Raw genomic sequence first — 23,391 nt, 5'->3', positions numbered from 1 at the left:
CCTTTGCATTCTTGCATATTGAACTTCTTGAATAAGTCCTTTGTGTACTTCGTTTGAGAGACAAAGGTACCTTCCTTAGTTTGCTTGATTTGCAAACCAAGAAATAATTTGAGTCCACTCATCATTGACATCTCAAACTTCTCCAACATTAGCTTTCCAAACTTTTCACTAAAATGAGGGTTATTTGATCCAAATATAATATCATCGACATAAATTTGGCACACAAATAGTTCTCCATTAACCCTTTTAGTAAAAAGAGTAGAATCTATTTTTCAAATTTCAAAGCCTTTTTCAATAAGGAACTTGGTCAAGCATTTATGCCATGCTCTAGGAGCTTGTTTAAGACCATAAAGAGCTTTGTGAAGTTTGTAAACATGATTAGGTTTCTTAGGATTGACAAATCCGGGAGGTTGCTTGACATAAACTTCCTCCTCTATTTCACCATTTATAAAAGCACTTTTAATGTCCATTTGGTACAAGATGATATCATGATGATTAGCATAGGCAAGTAAGATGCGAATGGACTCAAGTCTAGCAACGGGGGCATATGTCTCACCATAGTCCATACCTTCGATTTGAGTGTAGCCTTGGGCGACGAGGCGTGCTTTATTGCGAACTACTTGTCCATCTTCATCTTGCTTGTTGCGAAACACCCATTTGGTACCGATGATATTGTGGTTGCTGTCGGGCTTCTCAACTAATGTCCAAACTTGATTTCTCTCAAAGTTGTGTAGCTCTTCATGCATGGCATTTATCCAATCCGGATCTTCCAAAGCTTCTTCAACCTTCATAGGTTAAATGCTAGAGATGAATGAATAGTGTTCACAAAAGTTAGCTAGACGAGTTTTGAGCAAGTGATTCTCCCGGTTTGGATATCATTGTAGATTTGCTCGACGGGATGGTCTTTAGCAATTCTTGCTCGAACTTGTGAAAGCTTTTGCTTGGATCTTGGTTGAACATCTTCTTCATCTTGTTCTTCTTCTTGGCCTTCTTCGTTGTTGACGTCGTCGTTCTCTTGTCGTGGTGGAGAAGGAGGTTGTTGGTGTTCATCTTGGTTCACTTCCTCGTTTTCTTCATCTTGGTGTGTCCTACTTGTGGATGCTTCTATATCAACTCTTGGTTCACCTTGTCGTGAGGTAGAAGCTTCCACTTGGACGGACGAGGTACTCTCCTTCACCTCCGTTGGACAAATCTTGCCAATATACAAGTCTTGGATGGCTTCCGGAGGGTCTTTGTCTCCTACATCAGTTGGCAATTGCTCTACTTGCGAGCCGTTAGATTCATCAAACTTCACATCTACCGTCTCTTCAACCTTTCGGGTGAAATTATTGTAGACACGGTATGTGTGAGAGTTTGAGCCATAACCAAGTAGGAAACCTTCATGAGACTTAGGAGCAAATTTAGAACGACGATGCTTATCAAGAATGTAGCACTTTGAGCCGAATACTCGAAAGTATCCAACTTGTGGTTTGTTACCGGTGAGGAGCTCATATGCCGTCTTGCCGAGTAGTTTGTGAAGATACAAGCGATTTGTTGCATGACAAGCTGTCTCAACCGCTTCCGCCCAAAAGTGCTTTGGCGTCTTGTACTCATCAAGCATCGTTCTCGCCATTTCGATGAGTGTCCGGTTCTTCCTCTCAACAACTCCATTTTGTTGAGGTGTGTACGTAGCCGAGAACTCATGTGAAATCCCTTCTTCGTCAAGAAAGGTGTCCACATTTGCGTTCTTGAACTCCGTCCCATTGTCACTGCGAACCTTCTTGATTTTCACTTCAAATTGATTTTGGGCCTTCCTAGCGAAGTTTTTGAAGATCTTTTGGACCTGCGATTTATCATTGTGAAAGAACACACACGTAAATCTTGAAAAATCATCAACTATAACTAGACCAAAAGAATTTCCACCAAGACTTTTGTAAGCGTTAGGACCAAAAAGATCCATGTGAAGTAGCTCGAGTGGCCTCCTTGTGGTCATGATGTTCTTCACGGGATGCCTTCCTCCAACCTGTTTACCTGCTTGACAAGCGCTGCAAAGTCTATCCTTATCAAATATGACATCGTTAACGCCAAGGGTATGATTTCCTTTAATAAGCTTGTCAAGGTTTCGCATACCAACATGACCTAATCGTCTATGCCATAACAAACCTTTAGAAGATTTAGCAATTAAGCAAGTTCTAGATTGAGCCTTTTTAGTGAAATCAACAATGTAAAGATCACCTCTACGTATACTGGTAAAGGCCATTTTATGATTGTCTCTTCGAAACACTTGGCAATCTACTTCAGTAAATAGGACATTGAAACCGAAATCGGCAAGTCTAGATACTGAAAGTAAATTGTACCCAAGAGATTCAACGAGCATGACATTTTGTATGGAGCTATCATGTGAGATGGCCACCTTACCTAGGCCAACCACCTTACCCTTTGAGTTATCACCAAAGGTGACATACTTTCGAGGACCATCGTTTTCAGCAAGCTCACGGAACATATCTTTATCTCCGGTCATATGATCAGTACATCCACTATCAGGAACCCATTCCTTTCCTCCAGCCATATAGCCGCAAAGATTTGCCATAAGACCAAAGTGTCTCATTGCATCATTAAGATCATAGTCACTATCATCCTCATCCTCATCATAGTATCCATGTTCAACATCATCTTGTGATTGATCAATTCCTAGAGAGGGTAATTCATTAGATAAATGATCATTTCTATGGTTATCTTTATGAATTCTAATAGCTTTGGAAATGATATTGCTAATGATTCCAACATCTCCTTTGGCACTCGTAATATTAGTAAGCTCAAATAAGCAGTCACCAAATTTGGGATCATTGGAACTCATCTTAATCAAGGCAATGGACTTATGGAGAATTTCATCTAGATCTTCCAAGGAATAATTTGGAAAGCGTTCCTCAAGAAATCTCCATATAGTGTAGGCACAATCAAGAGTAGGAAAACATTCAATCAAGTTTCTAGGCAAGCCTCTGATGATAAGATTAACAGTTCTAAGGTTGCGGATCATGTCAATAGAATCATCAAGGGTAGGATGCAGAGGATCATCATGAGGTGCACAAGGGCTAGTAATGTACTTGTTCAAATGATATTCATTGAAAATCTTAAGCATTTCATTTTTCCACTCATGGAAATATTCTCCATCAAGAATAGGCACTCTACGTCTAAGACTCCCCAAAGTAGACTCATCCATCTTCCTCCAATGTTGTTTAAACTAAAGCAAAGGATACCAAAGCTCTGATACCAATTGAAAGGATCGAGAAGAGGTGTCTAGAGGGGGGGGGGTGATTATACACTAAGTGCTAAAAGTTGCACTTTTTAATTTCTTTAAGTTGAAGTGGAGTTTTGGCACAAGTTTAACAATCACAATACATAGCAAGCAAGCATGCAAAGAGTATATGAGCAGCGGAAAGTAAAGCATGCAACTTGCAAGAGTGTAAAGGGATGGGATTGGAGTGTGCAAACACAATTTGGAGACACGGAGATTTTTGGGACGTGGTTCCGATAGGTGGTGCTATCGTACATCCACGTTGATGGAGACTTCAACCCACGAAGGGTAACAGTTGCGCGAGTCCACGGAGGGCTCCACCCACGAAGGGTCCACGAAGAAGCAACCTTGTCAATCCCACCATGGCCGTCGCCCATGAAGGACTTGCCTCACTAGCGGTAGATCTTCACGAAGTAGGCGATCTCCTTGCCCTTACAAACTCCTTGGTTGAACTCGACAATCTTGTCGGAGGCTCCCAAGTGACACCTAGCCAATCTAGGAGACACCACTCTCCAAGAAGTAACAAATGGTGTGTTGGTGATGAACTCCTTGCTCTTGTGCTTCAAATGATAGTCTCCTCAACACTCAACTCTCTCTCACAGGATATGGATTTGGTGGAAAGAAGATTTGAGTGGAAACCAACTTGGGGAAGGCTAGAGATCAAGATTCATATGGTAAGAATGGAATATATTGGCCTCAACATAAGTGTAGGTAGTTCTGTCTCAGAAAAAGTACTCCCTCCGTTCGGAATTACTTGTCGCAGAAATGGATGTATCTAGACGTATTTTAGTTTTAGATACATCCATTTCCGAGACAAGTAATTCCGAACAGAGGGAGTAGGTTGGAAGTGTAGGTTCGTTCTGATGGCTCTCTTCACGAATGAAGAGGTGGTGGAGGGGTATATATAGCCTCCACACAAAATCTAACCTTTACACACAACTTGCCAATCTCGGTGGGACTGAATAGTTAAACTCGGTCGGACCGATTCAGCAAAGCTAGTGACCGTTAGTGTTTTCGGTGGGACCGACTGGATCAACTCGGCGGGACCGATGTGCTAGGGTTAGGGTAAATCCAAAACTCAGTTCGACCGATTACTCAAACTCGGTGGGACTGATTTGGGTAATTAGTGAAACAGAGAGTTGGCCAAGCAAACCCGGTGGGGCCGATTGCATATCTCGGTGGGACCGAAAATATTGCAATAGGTAATAGAGAGTTTGCAAGCCCATCTCGGTGAGACCGATATCCCATCGGTGAGACCGAACTGATTAGGGTTTCTGGCAGTGGCTATGTCAACTGAACTCGGTGGCTCCGGATAGAAAGAATCGGTGGGGCCGAGTTTGACTTCTGGTTTAGGTCATATGTGGATGTGAGAAAGTAGTTGAGGGCTTTGGAGCATATCACTAAGCACTTTGAGCAAGCAAGCCATTAAGCAACACCTCATCCCTTCTTAATAGTATTGGCTTTTCCTATAGACTCAATGTGATCTTGGATCACTAAAATAGAAAATGTAGAGCCTTGAGCTTGGAGCTTGAGCCAATCCTTTGTCCTTAGCATTTTGAAGGGGTTCCACATCCTCTAGTCCATGCCACTTCATTGTTGAACTTATCTGAAACATACTAGGTAAAAGTGTTAGTCCAACAAGACATATGTTGACATTAATTACCAAAACTACCTAGGGAGCACTTGTGCTTTGAAAGCTTCTGTCACTCTAGCAACTCATCATCTACTTATTACTTTCCAATGCCTCCCTCTAGGCCCAAAAAATGGTGAAGTGTCATGTAGTCGACGTTCACATGACACCACTAGAGGGATGACAACATACATCTCATCAAAATATCGAACGAATACCAAATTCACATGACTACTAATAGCAAGACTTCTCCCATGTCCTCAGGAACAAGCATAACTACTCACAAAGCATATTCATGTTCATAATCAGAGGGGTATTAATATGCATAATGGATCTGAACATATGATCTTCCACCAAGTAAACCAACTAGCATCAACTACAAGGAGTAATCAACACTACTAGCAACCCACATGTACCAATCTGAGGTTTGGATACAAAGATTGGATACAAGAGATGAGCTAGGGATTGAGATGAGATGGTGCTGGTGAAGATGTTGATGGAGATTGACCCCCTCCCGATGAGAGGATCGTTGGTGATGACGATGGTGATGATTTCCCCCTCCCAGAGGGAAGTTTCCCCGGCAGAACAACTCCGCCGGAGCCCTAGATTGTTTCCGCCAAGGTTCTGCCTTGTGGCCGCGGAGTCTCGTCCCGAAAGCTTGCTTATGATTTTTTCCCCGACGAAAGACTCCATATAGCAGAAGATGGGCATCGGAGAGCCACCAGGGGGCCCACGAGGCAGGGGGCGCGCCCAGGGGGTAGGGCGCGCCCCCACCCTCGTGGCTGGTGGGTGGCCCCCTCTGGTACTTCTTGCGCTCAGTATTTTTTATATATTCTGGAAATAACTTCCGTGAAGTTTTAGGACTTTTGGAGCTGTGCAAAATAGGTCTCTAATATTTGCTCCTTTTCTAGCCTAGAATTCCAGCTGCCGGCATTCTCCCTCTTTATGTAAACCTTGTAAAATAAGAGAGAATAGGCATAAGTATTGTGACATAATGTGTAATAACAACCCATAATGCAATAAATATCGATATACAAGCATGATGCAAAATGGATGTATCATATGGCAAGGTGAACAAAGGTATATTGGATATACATGTTATTGATGTGTACTTCACTAGTATTTATAGCAACCCCTCGGTATTTGATACTAGTTCAGTTGCTAAGAGTAGTAACTTGAAACGGGAGTTGCAGAATAAACAGAGACTAGTTAAGGGTGAAGTGACGATGTGTGTTGGAAGTGGTTCCAAGAATGATATGATCATCATCGCACACTCCCTATACTTTTGGGATTAGTGTTGAACCTAAATAAATGTTATTTGGTGTTTGTGTTGAGCAAGAATATGATTTGATCATGTTTATTGCAATACGTTTATTCATTTAAGTTAGAGAATAATTGTTATTCTGTTTACATGAATAAAACCTTCTATGGTTATATACCCAATGAAAATGGTTTGTTGGATCTCGATCGTAGTGATACACACATTCATAATATTAAAGCCAAAAGATGCAAAGTTAATAATGATAGTGCAACTTATTTGTGGCACTACCATTTAGGTCATATTGGTGTAAAGCGCATGAAGAAAATCCATGCTGATGGGCTTTTGGTATCACTTGATTATGAATCAGTTGATGCTTGCGAACCATGCCTCATGGGCGAGATGACTAAGACTCCGTTCTCCGGAATAATGGAGCGAGCAACTGACTTATTGGAAATAATACATACTGATGTATGCGGTCCGATGAGTGTTGAGGCTCACGACGGGTATCGTTATTTTCTGACCTTCACAGATGATTTGAGCAGATATGGGTATATCTACTTGATGAAACATAAGTCTGAAACATTTGAAAAGTTCAAAGAATTTCAAAGTGAAGTGGAAAATCATCATAACAAGAAAATAAAGTTTCTGCGATCTGATCGTGGAGGAGAATATTTGAGTTACGAGTTTGGTCTTCATTTGAAACAATACGAAATAGTTTCGCAACTCACGTCACCTGGAACACCACAGCGTAATGGTGTGTCCGAACGTCATAACTGTACTTTATTAGATATGGTGCGATCTATGATGTCCCTTGCCGATTTATCACTATCATGACGGGGTTATGCATTAGAGACACCTGCATTCACGTTAAATAGGGCACCATCTAAATCCGTTGAGACGACACCATATGAACTATGGTTTGGCTAGAAACCTAAGCTGTCGTTTCTTAATGTTTGGGGCTGCGATGCTTATGTGAAAAAGTTTCAACCTGATAAGCTCGAACCCAAATCGAAGAAATGTGTCTTCATAGAATACCCAAAGGAAACTGTTGGGTACACTTTCTATCGCAGATCCAAAGGCAGGATCTTTGTTGCTAAAAGTGGATCATTTCTAGAGAAGGAGTTTCTCTTGAAAGAAGTGAGTGGGAGGAATGTAGAACTTGATGAGGTAATTGTACCATCTCCCGAATTGGAAAGTAGTTCATCACAGAAATCAGTTCCAGTGATCTCTACACCAATTAGTAAGGAAGCTAATGATGATGATCATGAAACTTCAGAGCAAGTTACTACCGGACCTCGTAGGACAACCAGAGTATGGTCTGCACCAGAGTGGTACGGTAATCCTTTCTGGAAGTCATGTTACTTGACCATGACGAACCTACGAACTATGAGGAAGCGATGATGATCCCAGATTCCGTGAAATGGCTTGAGGCCATGTAATCTGAGATGGGATCCATGTATGAGAACAAAGTATGGACTTTGATTGACTTGCCTCATGATTGGTGAGTCATCAAGAATAAATGGATCTTCAAGAGGAAGACATACGCTAATAGTAATGTTACTATCTATAAAGCTCGAATTTTCGAAAAATGTTTTCGACAAGTTCAAAGTGTTGACTACGATGATATTTTCTCACTCCTATCGATGCTTAAAAGTCTGTCTGAATCATGTTAACAGTTGCCGCATTTTATGAAATCTGGCAAATGGATGTCAAAATTGTATTCCTTCATGGATTTCTTAAAGAAGAGTTGTATATGATGCAACCAGAAGGTTTTGTCAATCCTAAAAGGTGCTAACAAAGTGAGAAAGCTCCAGCGATCCATCTATGGACTGGTGCAAGCATCTTGGAGTTGGAATATATGCTTTGATAAAGTGATCAAAGCATATGGTTTTATACAGACTTGCGGTGAAGCCTGTATTTACGAGAAAGTGAGTGGGAGCACTACACCATTTCTGATAAGTATATGTGAATGACATATTGTTGATCGGAAATAATGTATAATTTTCTGGAAAGCATAAAGGAGTGTTTAAAAAGAGTTTTTCAAAGAAAGACCTCGATGAAGCTGCTTACACATTGAGCATCAAGATCTATAGAGATATATCAAGACGCTTGATAAGTATTTTCAGTGAGTACATACCTTGACAAGATTTTGAAGTAGTTCAAAATGGAACAGTCAAAGAAGGAGTTCTTGCCTGCGTTGCAAGGTGTGAAGTTGAGTAAAGACTCAAAACCCGACCACAACAGAAAATAGAAAGAGAATGAAAAGTTATTCCCTATGCCTCAGTCATAGGTTCTATAAAGTATGCTATGCTGTTTATCGGTCCTATTGTATACCTTAGCATCATTCTGTCAAGGGAGTACAATAGTGATCTAAGAGTAGATCACTGGACAGCGGTCAAAATTATCCTTAGAGGACAAAGGAAATATTTCTCGGTTATGGAGGTGATAAAAGAGTTCGTCGTAAAAGAGTTACGTCGATGCAAACTTTTACATCGATCTAGATGACTCTAAGTCTCGATCTTGATCCATATTGAAAATGGGAGCAATTAGCTAGAGTAGCTCCATGCAAAGCATTGTAGACATAGAAATTTGCGAAATACATACGGATCTGAATGTTGCAGACCCGTAGACTAAACTTCTCTCACAATCAAAACATGACCACTCTTTGGGTGTTAATCACACATCGATGTGAACTATATTATTGACTCTAGTAAACCCTTTGGGTATTAGTCACATGGAGATGTGAACTAATCACATAAAGATGTGAACTAGATTATTGACTCTAGTGCAAGTGGGAGACTGAAGGAAATATGCCCTAGAGGCAATAATAAAGTTATTATTTATTTCCTTATATCATGATAAATATTTATTAGTCATGCTAGAATTGCATTAACCGGAAATATGATACATGTGTGAATACATAGACAAACAAAGTGTCACTAGTATGCCTCTACTTGACTAGCTCGTTGATCAAAGATGGTTATGTTTCCTAGCCATAGACATGAGTTGTCATTCGATTAACGGGATCACATCATTAGGAGAATGATGTGATTGACTTGACCCATTCCATTAGCTTAGCACCTGATCGTTTAGTTTGTTGCTACTGCTTTCTTCATGACTTATACATGTTCATATGACTATGAGATTATGCAACTCCCGTTTACCGGAGGAACACTTTGTGTGCTACCAAACTTCACAACGTAACTGGGTGATTATAAAGGTGCTCTACAGGTGTCTCCGAAGGTACTTGTTGAGTTGGCGTATTTCGAGATTAGGATTTGTCACTCCGATTGTCGGAGAGGTATCTCTGGGCCCACTCGAAAATGCACATCACTATAAGCCTTGCAAACATTATAACTAATGAGTTAGTTGCGAGATGATGTATTACAGAACGAGTAAAGAGACTTGCCGGTAACGAGATTGAACTAGGTATTGAGATACCGACAATCGAATCTCGGGTAAGTAACATACCGATGACACAGGGAGCAACGCATGTTGTTATGCGGTTTGACCGATAAAGATCTTCGTAGAATATGTGGAGCCAATATGAGCATCCAAATTCCGCTATTGGTTATTGACCGGATACGTGTCTCGGTCATGTCTACATAGTTCTCGAACCCGTAGGGTCCGCACGCTTGAAGTTCGGTGACGATCGGTATTATGAGTTTATATGATTTGATGTACCGAAGGTAGTTCGGAGTCCCGGATGAGATCGGGGACATGACGAGGAGTCTCGAAATGGTCGAGACGTAAAGATCGATATATTGGACGACTATATTCGGACATCGGAAAGGTTCCAAGTGATTCGGGTATTTTCGGGGTACCAGGGAGTTACGGGAATACGAGGAAGAAGTAATGGGCCTCGTGGGCCAAGTGGTGGAAGAGAGGATGCAGGGCGCACGCCCCCCCTAGCCCAAACCGAATTGGACTAGGGGGCCGGCCCCCCTTTCCTCCTTTTCCTCCCTCTCCTTCCTTCTCCCTCTCCTCCTTCCTTAATTTCCTCCTCCTAGTAGGAGTAGGAAAGGGGAGTCCTACTCCTACTAGGAGGAGGACTCCTCCTCCTAGCGCGCCTTACAGGGGCCGGCCGGCCTCCCCCCTTGCTCCTTTATATACGGGGGCAGGGGGCACCTCTAGACACACAAGTTGATCAGTTGATCTCTTCCAGCCGTGTGCGGTGCCCCCCTCCTCCATAATCCACCTCTATCATATCGTAGCGGTGCTTAGGCGAAGCCCTGTGTTGGTAGCATCATCATCACCATCATCACGCCATCGTGCTGACGGAACTCTCCCATGAAGCTCTGCTAGATCAGAGTTCGTGGGACATCATCGAGCTGAACATGTGCAAAACTCGGAGGTGCCGTGCGTTCGGTACTTGGATCGGTCGGATCGTGAAGACGTATGACTACATCAACCGCGTTGTGCTAACACTTCTGCATTTGGTCTATGAGGGTACGTGGACACACTCTCCCCTCTCGTTGCTATGCATCACCATGATCCTGTGTGTGCGTAGGAAATTTTGAAATTACTATGTACCCCAACACCTCCGCAGCCTTTAGCATTGCGAAGAGCTCGGGAATCGTCTTATCCATCCCTTGCATATTATAGTTCATCATAAAGCTCTTATAGCTTGGTGGCAGTGATTGAAGAACTCTGTCAATGACACTATCAACCGGAAGATTAACTCCCAGCTGAGTCAAGTGATTATGGTACCCAGACATTCTGAGCATATGTTCACTGACAGAACTATTCTCCTCCATCTTGCAGCTGTAGAACTTATTGGAGACTTCATATCTCTCAATCCGGGCATTTGCTTGAAATATTAACTTCAACTCCTGGAACATCTCATATGCTCCATGACGTTCAAAACGTTGTTGAAGTCCCGGTTCTAAGCCGTAAAGCATGGCACACTGAACTAGTGAGTAGTCATCAGCTTTGCTCTGCCAGATGTTCACAACATCTGGCGTTCCTCCTGCAGCGGGTTTGGCACCCAACGGTGCTTCCAAGACGTAATTCTTCTGTGCATCAATGAGGATAATCCTCAAGTTACAGACCCAGTCTGTGTAATTGCTACCATCATCTTTCAACTTTGCTTTCTCAAGGAATGCATTAAAATTCTACGGAACAACAACACATGCCATCTATCTACAATAACATAGACAAGCAAAATACTATCAGTGTAACACCCTCAATGCGGCTATATCTCCCACGTGTCGAAGCACGACTTAGAGGCATAACCGCATTGAAAGCAATGTCGCAAGTGAGGTAATCTTCGCAAACAACCCATGTAATACATAAGGGAAAAGAGATACATAGTTGGCTTACAATCGTCACTTCACACAAAACATGAATAAAGCATTACATCATCCAAATACACTCAAGGTCCGACTACGGAACCAAAATAAAAGAAGAACCCCAAATGCGACAAGGTCCCCGATCGACCCCAACGGGGCTCCACTATTGATCAACTAGAACGAAACAACACAAAGGACAAGATCTTCATTGAGCTCCTCCTGAGCTTGGTTGCGTCATCTGCATGGACTCAACGGCACCTGCAAACTGGTTTTGGAAGTATCTGTGAGCCACGGGGACTCAGCAATCTCGCACCCTCGCGATCAAGACTATTTAAGCTTATGGGTAAGGTAAAGGTATGGGGTGGAGCTGCAGCAAGTGACTAGCATATATGGTGGCTAACATACGCAAATGAGAGCGAGAAGAGAAGGCAAAGCACGAACGAAGAACTATGATCAAGAAGTGATCCTATAGCAACCTACGTCAAGCATAACTCCAACACCGTGTTCACTTCCCGGACTCCGCCGGAAAGAGACCATCATGGTTACACACGCGGTTGATACATTTTAATTAAGGTCAACTTCAGGTTTTCTACAACCGTACGTTAACAAATTCCCATCTGACCATAACCGCAGGCACGGCTTTCGAAAGTTCAAAACCCTACAGGGGTGTCCCAACTTAGCCCATCACAAGCTCTCACGGTCAACGAAGGATATTCCTTCTAGCGGGAAGACCCGACCAGACTCAGAATCCTGGTTACAAGACATCCTCGACAATGGTAAAACAAGTCCAGCAAGACCATCCGATGCGCCGACATCCCGATAGGAGCTGCACATATCTCGTTCTCAGGGCAACACCGGATAAGCAATTCGTACAACTAAAACCAGCCCTCGAGTCTCCCCGACAAGCATTGGCCCGGGGGGGTTTAAAATAAAGATGACCCTCGGGATGTGCGACTCCCAAGGGAAAAAAGGCTAGGTGGCGAATGGTAAAACCAAGGTTGGGCCTTGCTGGAGGAGTTTTATTCAAGGCGAACTGTCAAGGGGTTCCCATTATAACCCAACCACGTAAGGAACGCAAAATCCGGGAACATAACACCGATATGACGGAAACTAGGGCGGCAAGAGTGGAACAAAACACCAGGCATAAGGCCGAGCCTTCCACCCTTTACCAAGTATATAGATGCATTAATTAAATATGAGATATTGTGATATCCCAACAAGTGAACATGTTCCAACAAGGAACAACATCTCCATGTTCCAACTAGGAACAAACTTCAATCTTCACCTGCAACTAACAACGCTATAAGAGGGGCTGAGCAAAGCGGTAACATAGCCAAACAACGGTTTGCTAGGACAAGGTGGGTTAGAGGCTTGGTTTAACAACATGGGAGGCATGATAAGCAAGTGGTAGGTATTGCAACATAGGCATAGCAAAAGAGTGAGCAACTAGCAAGCAAAGATAGAAGTAATTTCGAGGGTATGGTCATCTTGCCTGAAATCCCGCAAGGAAGAAGAACGAGTCCATGAAGAAGACAAACGGACATAGCTGAACGGGTCCTCACAAACGCGACATTAACGAAACCAACCCGAAGAAGCCACACCGGAACGAAGCACACAACATAGTAAACAACCAACACATGAACATGGCACGGTGCGCAAACAAGTATGATGCATGTCCGGTTTAAATATGCATGACATGGCAAAATGCACAAACAACACTACAACTTAAGTGGAGCTCAATATGCAACTCCGTTGCATATTGACGAAACACCACGTGACTTGTTTAGTTCGATCTTGTTTATGTACCCAACAATATTAAATGTTGTTAAACATGGCAAGAGGGTGAAGCAAATGAAAACTACCCATCTAGTCAAGGTTAAATGAGGCCGAAAACAACGAACAACAAATTCCGGTAACTCCTCATATGCATATATTAGGTTTGGTACTGTTCTGCCCTAAACATAATTTTAGAGTTATTAAACATGAAAAACAAGTGCACCATGTTAGACTAGGCATTTTTCTACCCCATTTACATATAAAGTTTATTAAGTTCGGAGCTACGGTTAATTAGTTATGAATTAAAGCATTTTAACATGGCATAGGAGCAAATTTAATCAAAAAACATTTTAAACATTTCAAACATAGATGAAAGTTGGATATTATGAATCTAGACAAAATTCTAAGCAAGTTTCATATATAAAACATTTTAATCCGATGCACAGTTGTGAAGTTATTAAATGCATGAAGCATGAGGGTTGTTCTGTAAAACTGTAAACCTCTGGATAAATGGCAAAATTCACAGGACCAGGAAAAAACAATATGGGCCGAAACTTGTTGGACCCAACAGGAGGAGAAAAAAAAGGAGGGGCACTGCTCACTTCGCTCCAGGGAGCTGGGCCTTGGCGCCTGTGCTGGGCCGGCCTTGGTGGATCGAATGAGGGGATGGAGGGGGCGTGGTCAACGCAGGCGCTGGGCTTGACTGTTGGTCGTCTCCTCGTATGGATGTAGAGCAACGGCGACAGTGGGGGTTCAGGGAACGACGGCGTGAAGCAGAGGAGCGGCGGGGATGGCGGGGCTCGGTGCGGATCCATGGCGTCGAGGCGCGGGCAAACTCTTCGCCGCGGTCACCGTCCTCGCGTGCATGTCGTGGGACTTGGCGAGTGGGGCGCAGCAACCTGAAGAGGCGGCGCCGATGGCAGGGAACTTGGGGGCGCCGGCGGCGTTGGTTGAAGGCTCCGGCGACGGGGACGATGGGAGGCGTCAGATCTGGGGTTGGGGAATCCATTCCTGGTGACAAGATGACCTGGCGCAGCGCGGGCTTGGAGATCCGGGCGGCGACGATGCGGTCCAAGGCGGCAGGGGCCTCCTGCTGGTCTTCGGAAGGAGCTTGTATCCCTACGTCGACGAAGAGACCGGGAGGCTGCAGAAAACGAAGGACGATGGCGCGAGGTGGTGCGGCAGCGAGGCTGATTCGGCGCGGATCCGAAGGGTGGCGACAAGGACAATCGACGGCCATGGCAGGCGGGTTCCCTGTGAAGAAGAAGAGAGCAAGGGGAGATCTGCGCGTAAGAGAGAGAGAGAGAAAGAAGGAAGGGAAAAGAGCAGGGGGAGGAAGGGCGCAGGGCACGGCCTGGTTCGGTGGTGGTAGTCGGCGTTAGCGTCTGGTACTCGGGCAAGGCGGTGCTGGTGGATCCAGGTGCTCGGAGACGAGCGAGCAGAGGAGGGGATCGATGGATCTGATAGGCTTGGCACGGAATGCAAGGAGGAGGAGGGCATCAGGTGGCGGCACGGATGGACTGATGGGACAAACGGGCTAAAATCTAGGGATTAGTCTAGGGTTGCCACTATATATAGCAAGCCGGATAGGTTTAGGGGGGTAACTCGTCCCTCCAATCGTAATCAGACGGTCAGGAAAAATAGGCTAGGGAGTCCAAATGAGAAAACGGAGACGTTTTGTAGATGTTTGGGGATGATCCGGATGCAACGGTGACGACTGCCCGGTTCAGGTCCGGGACAATTTCGGACGCGCACGTGAGGGGTTCGATGCACTGTGCAGCGAGGGTTTCAGACCGTGCGGTCGCATCGGACAACTCCGGAAGCAAAGAGGGGAAGGAGGATGGCCTAGGTGGGCTGTGGCGGGGCTGAGAGGAGAGAAGAGAGAGGGGGGCATCTGTTTCCGGAGACCGAAAACGTCCGACATTAGACCGGCTATATTGCCGCGATAGTTATCTGTTGGGGCGTCAAACGGACTCCGAATGCGATGAAACTTGGCAGGCAGCCTACCTACACTATAACAAGATCGCATGCCAACTTTCACCCCATTCCGAGAACATTTTTCGGCCACTTATAAAATAATATTTCGGACGTGCTGCGGGTGCGTGCAAGTGTGTCTGGGCTCAGAAGTAACAACGGAAGGAACTGGGAGACCCGGGCGAATACAAGTTTTGAAAACATGATGATGCATTGCACATGACACGCAAGCAATGGCAAGGCAACAACAGCAAATAACTGGACGACACCTGGCACATTGGTCTCGGGGCGTTACAATCAGGTACTAAGATCATGATAAATTTAAGTTCAATTGATCATATTACTTAAGAACTCCCACTTAGATAGATATCCCTCTAATCATCTAAGTGATCACGTGATCCATATCAACTAAAGCATAACCGATCATCACGTGAAATGGAGTAGTTTTCAATGGTGAACATCACTATGTAGATCATATCTACTATATGATTCACGCTCGACCTTTCAATCTCAGTGTTCCGAGGCCATATCTGCATATGCTAGGCTCGTCAAGTTTAACCCAAGTATTCGGTGTGTGTAAAACTGTCTTACACCCGTTGTAGATGAACATTGAGCTTATCACACCCGATCATCATGTGGTGTCTCGGCACGACGAACTCTAGCAACGGTGCATACTCAGGGAGAACACTTTTACCTTGAAATTTAGTGAGAGATCATCTTATAATGCTACCGTCAAACAAAGCAGGATAAGATGCATAAAGGATAAACATCACATGCAATCAATATAAGTGATATGATATGGCCATCATCATCTTGTGCCTTTGATCTCCATCTCCAAAGCACCGTCATGATCACCATCGTCACCGGCGCGACACCTTGATCTCCATCGTAGCATCATTATCGTCTCGCCATCAATTGCTTCTACGACTATCGCTACCGCTTAGTGATAAAGTAAAGAAATTACAGGGCGATTGCATTGCATACAATAAAGCGACAACCATATGGCTCCTGCCAGTTGTCAATAACTCTGTTACAAAACATGATCATCTCATACAATAAATATAGCATCATGTATTGACCATATCACATCACAACATGCCCTGCAAAAACAAGTTAGACGTCCTCCATGTTGCAAGTTTTACGTGGCTGCTACGGGCTGAGCAAGAACCGTTCTTACCTACGCATCAAAACCATAATGATAGTTCATCAAGTTAGTGATGTTTTAACCTTCTCAAGGACCGGGCATAGCCACACTCGGTTCAACTAAAGTTGGAGAAACTGATACCCACCAGCCACCTGTGTGCAAAACACGTCGGTAGAACCATTCTCGTGTAAGCGTACGCGTAATGTCGGTCCGGGCCGCTTCATCCAACAATACCGCTGAACCAAAGTATGACATGCTGATAAGCAGTATGACTTGTATCGCCCACAACTCACTTGTGTTCTACTCATGCGTATAACATCTATGCATAAACCTGGCTCTGATACCACTGTTGGGGAACGTTGTAATTCCAAAAAAATACCTACGCACACGCAAGATCATGGTGATGCATAGCAACGAGAGGGGAGAGTGTCGTCCACGTACCCTCGTAGACCGTTAAGCGGAAGCGCTATAACAACACGGTTGATGTAGTCACGATCGACCGACCCTCAGTACCGAACGTACGACACCTCCGCGTTCAGCACATGTTCAGCTCGGTGACGTCCAGCGAACTCACGATCCAGTAGAGCTCAAGGGAGAGTTTTGTCAGCACGACAACGTGGTGACGATGTTGATGAAGCTACCGTCGCAGGGCTTCTCCCAAGCACCGCTATGATATAACCAAGGTGGATTATGGCGGAGGGGGGCACCGCACACGGCTAAGAGATCAACCGATCAATTGTTGTGTCTCCAAGGGGTGCCCCCCTCCCCGTATATAAAGGAGGGAGAGGATGAGGGGGCGGCCAAGAAGGAGGAGGCACGCTCAAGGGGGGCGATCTTACTCCAAGTAGGATTCCCCCTTCTTTCCTAGTCCTAGTAGGAGAGGGGAAGGAAGGGGAGGAGAAGAAGAAGGAAAGGGGGGGCCGCCCCCTAGTCCAATTCGGTTTGGTCTAGGGGGCCGTGCACCCCTAGCTGGCCGCCTCTCCTCTTCCTCCACTTGGGCCCATAAGGCCCAATAACCCCCCGGGAGGTTCCGGTAACCTCCCGGTTCTCCGGTATTTATCCGATAACCCCCGAAACACATCCGGTGTACGAATATAACCTTCCGATATATCTATCTTTATGTCTCGATCATTTTGAGACTCCTCGTCATGTATGTGATCACATCCGGGACTCCGAACTACCTTCGATACATCAAAACACAAAAACTCATAATACCGATCGTCACATAACTTTAAGCGTGCGGACCCCTGCGGGTTCAAGAACTATGTAGACATGACCGAGACATGTCTCTAGTCAATAACCAATAGCGGAAACTGGTTGCTCATATTGGTTCCTACATATTCTACGAAGATCTTTATCGGTCAAACCGCATAACAACATACGTTGTTCCCTCTGTCATCGTTATGTTACTTGCCCGAGATTCGATCGTCGGTGTCTCAATACCTAGTTCAATCTCGTTATCGGCAAATCTCTTTACTCTTTCCATAATGCAACATCCCGCAACTAATTCATTAGTCACATTGCTTGCAAGGCTTATAGTGATGTGCATTACCGAGAGGGCCCAGAGATACCTCTCCGACAATTGGAGTGACAAATCCTATTCTTGATCTATGCCAACGCCACGAACACCATCGGAGACACATGTAGAGCACCTTTATAATCACCCAGTTATGTTGTGATGTTTGGTAGCACACAAAGTGTTCCTCCGGTAATCGGGAGTTGCATAATCTCATAGTCATAGGAACATGTATAAGTCATGAAGAAAGCAATAGTAGTAAACTAAAATGATCAAGTGCTAAGCTAACGGAATGGGTCAAGTCAATCACATCATTCTCCTAATGATGTGATCCCGTTGATCAAATAGCTACTCATGTCTATGGCTAGGAAACTTAACCATCTTTGATCAATGAGCTAGTCAAGTAGAGGCATACTAGTGACACTATGTTTGTCTATGTATTCACACATGTATTATGTTTCCGGTTAATAAAATTCTAGCATGAATAATAAACATTTATCATGAAATAAGGAAATAAATAATAACTTTATTATTGCCTCTAGGGCATATTTCCTTCACAATGTTCACCTCCATGCTTCTGATAGTGATCCCTTGTCTGATCTGGCGCATTATTGTCATCTTGTTGGGAGCCTTGTCTATCTAGTTGACACTCGGCCGGATATCTCATATCTTGTCCATATTTTGAGTCAGTTTGTTTTTGGCGCCACTTCGCTTCAGTATAGTCACATTCTTTGTGTTCTACGATATCTTCGTGGCACACTCTCTCACCATATTTTCTTTCCCCATTCCAGTTCATTATAGATTCGGGCCAATTTGGATGCTACGTGGGCCAGTGATACCCGGGATCTCAGTTCAGTTTGTGCTTACTGTGTTTTTCTTGGTGGTTCTCTTGTTACATGGAAGACGAAGAAACATACTACAATTTCTCATTCAAGTGCAGAGGCTGAGTTGCGAGCTATGACTCTTTTGACGATAAATAAATAGGTCCAGCGCAGCGGATCATGGGGCAGTCCGCTGCTTGAGGAATTTGGGCTCTGCTGCCGAGAATCGTCGGTTGTAACGACAACCTATCGTGCTCGCGAGGACGATGGTCACCCAGTGTGATGATGGGCGCTTAGTGTAGTGCCCGGATTCGGAGTGGCAGCCCTAGTGGGTCGCCTAGCGGTGCGCCGAGCTATGGGGCGGCTCGACGTTTAGCAGATCTAGGATCTAGTGTACAACTTAGTTGGTGGCAGTGGTGCTTAGTTGGTGTTCTCTCTGGTGGTGTGGTGGTCGAAATTTCGGAGTTTGCTGGAATCGGTGACAATTGTGGAAGTTTGGAAGTAGGCACAGGCCATGTGTGGCATTCCGGGTGAAAGCCCTATTCCAGGTCCGAGCTGGGGCTGATGATGGCGACGCCTTTGGGTGCCACCCACCACCGTGGAGGCATCGTTCGATGGAGCCGCGGCACTTTCCCTCGTCTATGAGTCTTCGAGAAACCCCAGATCCGTCTGGATCCATTGATGGCAGCGCTTCAAGCGTCTTTCCCCTCCTTAGAGGCATCGATTTGGAGCCCCTCTACTTGCCGTCTAGCTAACGTCGTCCAGGGAAAAATGGTTCGTCTGTGGTGGTGTGATTGTCCTTCTTCTCTATTGTCGCCATCTTTTGGCGTGGTTTGGTGGTGCCAGAGCTTTCCTTCTGCGATCGGGTGGTGGGCATGCATGATGAATTGATCTGGGTGTGGACTCGGCTCATTGATGCCCTTCGGCTTTGTTGGCGGTGCTGTTTTTGTGATGTAGCCTCAGCTGCATGTGGCTCTTCATCCGGGTGTGGACTTGGCTGCTCATTGCCCTTCGGCTGCGCTAATAGCCTTGAGGCATCATGGATGGTCTCAGCTGATTGAAGGTCTTCGTCCCGGTGATGGTGTTTTTCCTGCAACCTCTCATTCACGAGGATGGGGAAGATAATGGCGCACAAGTTTTTTTCTCTTCTTTTCAGTGACTCTTTTTCTTTTTCGGTGTGTTATCTGGTGTGATCTATTCCTTCTCTTCCTTGTATTTCCCCTGTAATTTCCCTGCTCTGTCGGTCTTCTTAATGAATGAAAAATAGCACTGATACGTTTTGTCAAAAAAAATTGTCAATCCACATTTTGGAGTTCGATAAGTAGCAAAAATTAGCAGTGGTGTTTATCTTTTAGTTTCAGGCTGTTTATAATATGATTAGTATCTACGGCAGTGATGTGTTGGAGGGAGGAAAAAAACTTCGGAGTGAGAACCATTTTTCTGACCAAAAATGGCACAAAACAGTTCATCCGAGTGTGGACTTGGCTGCTCATTGCCCTTCGGCTGCGCTAATAGCCTTGAGTCATCATGGATGGTCTCAGCTGATTGAAGGTTTTCGTCCACGGTGATGGTGTTTCTCCTGCAACCTCTCATTCGCGGGGACGGGGAAGATAATGGCGCACAAGCTTTTTTTTCTCTTTTCTTTTCAGTGACTCTTTTTCTTTTTCGATGTGTTATCTGGTGTGATCTATTCCTTCTCTTCCTTGTATTTCCCCTATAGTTTCCCTGCTCTGTCGGTCTTCTTAATGAATGAAAAATCGCACTGATACGTTTTGTTAAAAAAATTGTTAATATACATTTTGGAGTTCAATAAGTAGCAAAAATTAGCAGTGGTGTTTATCTTTTAGTTTCAGGCTGTTTATAATATGATTAGTATCTACGGCAGTGAGGTCCTGGAGGGAGGAAAGAGTTCACGAGGAGAACCATTTTTGACCAAAAATAATACAAAAACCATCGACGGGGAAGATAATGGCGCACAAGCTGTTTATAATATGATTAGTATCTACGGCAGTGAGGTCCTGGAGGGAGGAAAGAGTTCACGAGGAGAACCATTTCTATTCCTTCTCTTCCTTGTATTTCCCCTGTAGTTTCCCTGCTCTGTCGGTCTTCTTAATGAATGAAAAATAGCACTGATACGTTTTGTTAAAAAAATTGTTAATATACATTTTGGAATTCAATAAGTAGCAAAAATTAGCAGTGGTGTTTATCTTTTAGTTTCAGACTGTTTATAATATGATTAGTATCTACAGCAGTGAGGTCCTGAAGGGAGGAAAGAGTTCACGAGGAGAACCATTTTTGACCAAAAATTGTTAATATACATTTTGGAGTTCAATAAGTAGCAAAAATTAGCAGTGGTGTTTATCTTTTAGTTTCAGGCTGTTTATAATATGATTAGTATCTACGGCAGTGAGGTCCTGGAGGGAGGAAAGAGTTCACGAGGAGAACCATTTTTGACCAAAAATAATACAAAAACCATCGACGGGGAAGATAATGGCGCACAAGCTGTTTATAATATGATTAGTATCTACGGCAGTGAGGTCCTGGAGGGAGGAAAGAGTTCACGAGGAGAACCATTTCTATTCCTTCTCTTCCTTGTATTTCCCCTGTAGTTTCCCTGCTCTGTCGGTCTTCTTAATGAATGAAAAATAGCACTGATACGTTTTGTTAAAAAAATTGTTAATATACATTTTGGAGTTCAATAAGTAGCAAAAATTAGGAGTGGTGTTTATCTTTTAGTTTCAGGCTGTTTATAATATGATTAGTATCTACAGCAGTGAGGTCCTGGAGGGAGGAAAGAGTTCACGAGGAGAACCATTTTTGACCAAAAATAATACAAAAACCATCGACGGGGAAGATAATGGCGCACAAGCTTTTTTTTCTCTTTTCTTTTCAGTGACTCTTTTTCTTTGACCAAAAATAATACAAAAACCATCGACTCCTAAAAGATAAACACCACGGAGTCCTTGATGAATGAAAAATAGCACTGATACGTTTTGTTAAAAAAATTGTTAATATACATTTTGGAGTTCAATAAGTAGCAAAAATTAGCAGTGGTGTTTATCTTTTAGTTTCAGGCTGTTTATAATATGATTAGTATCTACGGCAGTGAGGTCCTGGAGGGAGGAAAGAGTTCACGAGGAGAACCATTTTTGACCAAAAATAATACAAAAACCATCGACGGGGAAGATAATGGCGCACAAGCTGTTTATAATATGATTAGTATCTACGGCAGTGAGGTCCTGGAGGGAGGAAAGAGTTCACGAGGAGAACCATTTCTATTCCTTCTCTTCCTTGTATTTCCCCTGTAGTTTCCCTGCTCTGTCGGTCTTCTTAATGAATGAAAAATAGCACTGATACGTTTTGTTAAAAAAATTGTTAATATACATTTTGGAATTCAATAAGTAGCAAAAATTAGCAGTGGTGTTTATCTTTTAGTTTCAGGCTGTTTATAATATGATTAGTATCTACAGCAGTGAGGTCCTGAAGGGAGGAAAGAGTTCACGAGGAGAACCATTTTTGACCAAAAATTGTTAATATACATTTTGGAGTTCAATAAGTAGCAAAAATTAGCAGTGGTGTTTATCTTTTAGTTTCAGGCTGTTTATCTTTTAGTTTCAGGCTGTTTATAATATGATTAGTATCTACAGCAGTGAGGTCCTGAAGGGAGGAAAGAGTTCACGAGGAGAACCATTTTTGACCAAAAATTGTTAATATACATTTTGGAGTTCAATAAGTAGCAAAAATTAGCAGTGGTGTTTATCTTTTAGTTTCAGGCTGTTTATAATATGATTAGTATCTACAGCAGTGAGGTCCTGGAGGGAGGAAAGAGTTCACGAGGAGAACCATTTTTGACCAAAAATTGTTAATATACATTTTGGAGTTCAATAAGTAGCAAAAATTAGCAGTGGTGTTTATCTTTTAGTTTCAGGCTGTTTATAATATGATTAGTATCTACAGCAGTGAGGTCCTGGAGGGAGGAAAGAGTTCACGAGGAGAACCATTTTTGACCAAAAATAATACAAAAACCATCGACAGGGAAGATAATGGCACACAAGCTTTTTTTTCTCTTTTCTTTTCAGTGACTCTTTTTCTTTGACCAAAAATAATACAAAAACCATCGACTCCGCTGGGGATCGAACCCAGAATCTCTGGTTTCGTAGAGCAGCGCCTTATCCATTGGGCCACGGAGTCCTTGACGAATGTGCACAAATGGTAAACTTACTCGATTAGACAGCAGTGACCGAGTCATTATGCGGATTAGTGAGGGCATCTCTGTGATCACTTGGCAAGCAGACCTGACATTACACTGAACCAATTGTAACCTTAGAATGCAGCTGCTCCTGTTGTTACACGGCCGCGGCAAGGCCACATCAAGATGGATCTGACCAGGCATACCACCACTAAACGTGTCACTTCACAGTATATTATAGCTACAAAAACTGAACGATTGTTTCACCGCGGTTTCGATGTGTCGACGCGATTCATGCACAGCCGGCCGTTGGATTGGTACTAACAATATATGGAGCTCCAGGTAAGTTTATTTACATGCTTTTATGTATAGTGGAGTACTTATTACTTACAAACATTAATCTGCTAGCAATCAAGATGGACTTTATTTTTCTAAAAACGCACTACAAACCTGAAGATATTATCTTGTGTTTATGCAGATAATAATATTTCATTTATTCATAAAAAATGACATCA

At 43.7% G+C, this 23,391-nt stretch overlaps 1 non-coding gene across 1 annotated transcript; it reads right to left on the bottom strand.

The window, feature by feature from the left end:
* Window positions 1–22,805: 22,805 nt before the first annotated feature.
* Window positions 22,806–22,878, bottom strand: TRNAR-ACG (transfer RNA arginine (anticodon ACG)). The gene has a single exon. It is a non-coding gene; the product is annotated as a tRNA-Arg (tRNA).
* Window positions 22,879–23,391: the final 513 nt, after the last annotated feature.

The sequence above is a fragment of the Triticum aestivum genome, chromosome 3A (assembly GCF_018294505.1).
Source record: "Triticum aestivum cultivar Chinese Spring chromosome 3A, IWGSC CS RefSeq v2.1, whole genome shotgun sequence".
Taxonomy (NCBI): domain Eukaryota; kingdom Viridiplantae; phylum Streptophyta; class Magnoliopsida; order Poales; family Poaceae; genus Triticum; species Triticum aestivum.
Note: the sequence above shows the minus strand (reverse complement) of the source record. Positions and strands in the feature narration are given on the sequence as shown.